Below are 6000 nucleotides of genomic sequence, written 5' to 3'. Positions count from 1 at the left end.
TGGGAAACAAATGACTTGCAGGCTACTAGCATGCGCATGGGTGGTCAGGATTATATCTGAGATTCCTTTTTATGTTTTAGTGAAGATGGATGCTGCCATTTCTTTAATGGCTCTCAATGAATGCAGCAACCGAATACCACTGAAGGAAGAATGTTTGAGATTGGACCTTAAGGAGTTTTGTCCATGTATGGGCCTTCAGAAGCTATCAGGTTATTTACGTATACCTCTCTATCTAGCTATGAAAAACTAGCTATGGTCTGTGTGTGTGATGGCTGAGGGTGTTAAAAAGACTCTGGACAGATAAAGAGTGAAAATAAAGCCCTGTTATCTTGAGGGCTGGCTCCATGTACCACACACACACACACACACACACACACACACAAACACACACACCAGTCACAAGTGTGTACAGGCTTGAAGTGAAGTGCTGCCCGAAAACAGATTCTCAAACATATTCATTATGCTTCAATGCATAAAACCGTAAATGTCATTTCCCATCTAGGCCTAGTTTGAACTCTTTTGACCTACACCTACAAAGTAAATGGGGCCAGTCCATAAACATTATCATAACAAACATTTCACCAAACACTCTTACATATTAGGGTCTTTAACGTCACGTGTACCTATTACAAATGGATCTACAAAATGCCCAGATAGTGTCAAAATTTCAAAAATGTTTTCAAGACAATTAAAAATATATATATATATATATATATATATATATATATATATATATATATATATATATATATATATATATATATATATATATTGTCACAGTGTGCTTCTGTGTGTTTTCAAGGACTCTTATTTTGAAGTGGTTTTTGTCCACTGTCTTCTGTTTCCCCCTGACTACATTTCCCATAATGCACTGCCCTCATCACTGCCATCTGTTCCCTATTGTTCTCATCTGTTCTCCATTCCCTCATTAGCCCTTGTGTGTAAAAATACCCTCTAGTTTTGTTCCCTCTTTGTCAGTTCTTGTTTGTTGCTGTATGAGTTCACGTTTGTTTGTTTGTTTGTTTGTTTGTTTGTTTGTTTGTTTGTTTGACTGACTGTCATCATCTTCATTAAAAGCCTGCAATTAGATCCAGCATCTCCCGTCTCAGCAACTACTTGTTACAAATGTACTGATCAACATGGATCTAGCGGCTGTCAGAATTCTTCTGCTCAAGCAAGGGGACTGTCCAGTTGAGGATCACATCTGTGAGTTTTTAGAACTAGCGAATTTAGTGCACTTTCTTGACCGCTCTCTGGTGATTTTCTTCCGGACAAGTCTGAATAGTGCACTAAAGGAACTGATGCCTGATCCTCATTGGACACTTTCAGTATGTGGAGAAGGCTCTGGAACTTTGCGGTTCCCCCGGGCCAAAGCCTGCATCCACGGCTCCTTGCTCCAAGCCTCCTGTGGCCAACGAGCCAGTGCCTGCGCCTGCCACGTCAATCCCAGAGCCAGTGTTCACACCTGTTTCCACCCTAGTGGAATTTTCAGGGGGGCTACCATGGCTTTGCCCTTCGAGCCTCCCACAGCTGTGCTCATGGTTGTCCTTAAGTGGAGGAGAAGGGCTCCTGCTCCCTTGGCACTGTCCATGCTCACGGCCACAGAGGTCATTCCCTGGTCGCTGCCAGTGCTCATGGCCGCGGAGGTCGTTCCCCAGGCGCTGCCAGTGCTCGCGACCATGGAGGTTACCACCTGGATCCACCTATGGCTCCGTCCCCTAAGTTTCCACCTCCTGCAGCCAGATCACCGAACCCCTTTCCCCTCCCAAACCACCGGTCCCCGCTCTGTGGGCGCCTCCCGGGCCTCCTGACCATGTTCCCACTCTGTGTCTGCCTACCAGACATCCTGATCCGGTCCCTGCCCCGTAGCCGCCACCCAGGCCTCCTGACCTGGTCCCCGCTCTGTGGCCGCCTCACAGGCCTCCTGTCCCAGCCCTGTGGCCACCCCCCAGGTCTCTGGATCCTGTCATTGCCCTGTGATCACCCCCAGGCCTCCAGATCCTGTCACTGGCTTGCAGACTCCTCACGACTATATCCCTGCCATGAGGTCGCCCCCCAGACCTTTGGACCCAGTCCCTGCCCTGGGGTCTCCTCCCTGGCCACCTGAGCTTCATCCTACCCCCCTCATCTGCCTTTTGGGGTGCCAGGAGTCGCCCCTTAAAGGGGGGGTTATGTCACAGTGTGTTTCTGTCATGTTTCCAAGGACTCTTATTTTGAAGTGTTTTTTGTCTTCTGTTTCCCCCGGACTACATTTCCCATAATTCACTGCCCTCATCACTGCTATCTGTTCCCCATTTTTCTCACCTGTTCTCCATTCCCTCATTAGCCCTTGTGTGTGTATAAATACCCTCTAGTTTTGTTCACTCTTTGTCAGTTCTTGTTTGTTGCTGTATGAGTTCACATTTGTTTGTTTCACTATCATCTTAATTAAAAGCCTGCAATTAGATCCAGCGTCTCATCTAAGCAACTACTTATATATATATATGTATATCAAAGAGAAAATGCAATAAATCAGGACAAATCTAGAATAAGATTATTACTTTCATGCCAGAATTGAGATGCAACTGGCTGTCAAAAACATATTGAGCTATACAAACACACACATGACATACATATAATCTACACTTAAGTATTTACTCAGGTACTTGTTGATTCTAAATAGATACACAACTTACTTAATTTCAGAAGTACACCCAAATGACAATAGTCATCATACATTTCAAGTTTTATACTTGGTATAGTTTACTTCCATGTTGCTTCATCAAATAGCAATGCCAAATGTAATGTAAGTCAATTTTGAGTAACAAATAACATGTATAAAATGTATATGTACGTACTTATGGTATGATAATTGTTGTACAGAAATTCAACGTGAGTACTTATTTGTGTGAATATAGTACTCATTTATCTTGTAATAAACAAAAAAGATATCCTGTGAAAGTAAACTTATATAGATATGAAATAATCATACAAATATAATTTATGCGAGTACTGAAAAACAAATGACACTCTTACATACATAGGGGTTAAACTATAAGAGATATATTGAGGAATACTAAAGATGTGTGGCCACAACTCCAAAAAATGCATGAGGTACAGGAAGTAGAATGAGGTCTGGGGCCTAGGTATGCATTTACCTAGAAGAATGCTGAATCATTGCTGTGAGTGTGAACATGTCTGACCACTGGAATGCCACAAACTTATCTTTAACCTGATAACATGACCAAATCATGCATTGTCTTGCGTAACAGGGAGTCCCATGTTTAAGCTTATATTAAAGTGTGTATTTTGTGGTGGTGTTAGTGTATATTATTAATTTATTTTGTGATAGGAAAGACTTGAAATGTTTTCTTAAGCCTGATCTCAGAGCTTAAAAAATTGTTGGAGGTACAGACTGTTAACCTAAACAGAATTCTTTTAAACAATATTATGTAAGCTAGTCTTCAGCCACCACATGTGGCTTGTTTGTCATCTCTCAAGAGACTGCTGGAAAAATCACTGAGGGCAAACACACAGATGGACCTTGTACTATCTATTTAAGAACAGTTAAACACACAGTTACATAGTGCTTGATAACATACTGAATGTACTCAGTGCCTTAATGTTAGGGATTACATCTGTGTTACTGTCTGGGGCTTTTGCATCTGTCTTTGTAGTTATATGTTGTACATTTTTATATTTTTTGCTGAACAACGATAAGTTAATTCTAATGAGCAATATTGGATGTGTACGTTGAATAAGAACTAGTTTACAAATTACAGAATATGTAACAAATTGTACAGTAATAAGTTAAATAAGTTATAATATAATACATAATAAGTAATAAATCATAAAGCATGCAGAGCAATTTCTTTACCACTTCTTTCTTTACTGCTGCTCTAAAACCTTTTTAGTGGTTTTGTGCATGTGTTTTGTCTCAAAGCATGTCAGCGCTGTTTCATTGGTGTATAATGTGATAAGCTATATATGCATTTATGGAGTTTATCAGGGAAACAGCTGTGAGACTGATGATATTGTGGTCTATAGACCACCTGACCACAGTTCAGTGATAACTCTGAAACTGGCTGTCACACTATATTTGGTGGTTCTAGCTAAGGAAAGCAGCACTACTGCGACTTGATGAGACGACTATTGCATGGGCAAGCATCATTCAAAGTTTTTTCACATTAGGCCACATCCTTTAAATTTGACATGTTTTCAGTTTCCTAATGTTACATTTTTCAAAAGTATGCAGTTATGGAGAGCTTTTAAAAAGTCTCCATTTTCAGTGGAGGAAAATTATGTTTCAGTGTCAATGAAAGGTGCAAACATTGCAAATTCAATGCGTGGATGTGGTCTTAGACTGTCCTCTTTGTTTACACATTCATTGATCACTTTTTATGTATTTATTGTCTTCACAAATACCGGTAACACTTTACAATATGGTTCCATTTGTTTTTATTAGTTAACAAAATTTTTCTTTTTTTTTTAAATGTTAATTTCAGCATAGTACACTGGTGGCCAAAAGTTTGGAATAATGTACAGATTTTGCTGTTTTGGAAGGAAATTGGTACTTTAGTTCACCAATGTGGCATTCAGCTGACCACAAAGTATAGTCAGGTCATTACTGATGTAAAAAAAACAGCACCATCACTATTTGAAAAAAGTCATTTTTGATCAAATCTAGACAGGCCCCATTTCCAGCAGCCATCACTCCAACACCTTATCCTAGAAAATCACTTGCCATTATATCAAACACAGCTGAAATCTATTTGGTTCTTTAAATGAAGATTAACATTGTCTTTGTGTTTGTTTTTAAGTTGCCACAGTATGCAACAGACTGGCATGTCTTAAGGTCAATATTAGTTAAAAAATGGCAAAACAAGAAACAGCTTTCTCTAGAAACTTGTCAGAAAATCATTGTTTTGAGGAATGAAGGCTATATAATGCTTTAAATTGACAAAAAACTGAAGATTTCATACAAAGTGTACACAACAGTCTTCAAAGACAAAGGACAACAGGCTCTAACAAGGACAGAAAGAGATGTGGAAGTACATCAGAGTCTCTAGTTTGAGAAATAGATTCTTCACATGTCTTCAGCTGACAGCTTCATTGAATTCTACCTGCTCAACACTAGTACAACATTAAAGAGAAGACTTATGGGTGCAGGCCTTATGAAGAATTGCAAAGAAAAAGCCACTTTTGAAACAGAAAAACAAAAAGAAAAGGTTAGAGTGGGCAAAGAAACACAGACATTGGACAACAGATAATTAGAAAACAGCGTTATGGATCTTAACCCCATTGAGCTTTTGTGGGATTAGCTAGACTGTAAGGTGTTTGAGAAGTGCCCAACAAGACAGCCACATCTATGGCAGATGTACAGGAAGAGTGGAGTGAAATGTCACCTGAGCATCTGGACAACTGACAGCTAGAATGGACGGATATGCAAAGCTGTTGCTGCACGTGGAGGATTTTTTTGATGAGAACTCTTTAAAGTAGTTTTTTTTTTTTTTTTTCAAATTGTAATAATATTTTTTTTAATGTTATTAATGTCCTGACAATATATTGTGATCAGTTGAATACCACTTTGGTGAATAAAAGTGCCAATTTCTTTCCATAAGAGCAAAATATGTAAATTGTTCCAAACTTTTGCCCACCAGTGTAATAAGTTTTTTTAAATCAAAGATTGTAAAGGTTAAAATTAGTTAATGCATTATGAACTAACAAAGAACAATTGCATTTTCATTAAGGTGTATGGTTCACCCAAAAATGAAAATTATTTCATTATTTACTTACTCTCATGCTTTCCCAGATGTGTATGGCTTACTGTCTTCTGTAGAACACAAACAAAGGTTTTTAGTAGAATATTTAAGCTATGTAGGTTTATACAATGCAAATTGTGAATGGTGCATTCAAAGACAGCATAAAAGTAATCCTTACAACTCCTGTGGTTATATCTATGTCTTTAAAAATTATATGATAGGTGTGGGTGAGAAACATTCGGAAAGTGAAAGTGGAGAT

The sequence above is a fragment of the Xyrauchen texanus genome, chromosome 5 (assembly GCF_025860055.1).
Source record: "Xyrauchen texanus isolate HMW12.3.18 chromosome 5, RBS_HiC_50CHRs, whole genome shotgun sequence".
Lineage (NCBI taxonomy): Eukaryota > Metazoa > Chordata > Actinopteri > Cypriniformes > Catostomidae > Xyrauchen > Xyrauchen texanus.
This window is presented reverse-complemented; position numbering follows the sequence as displayed.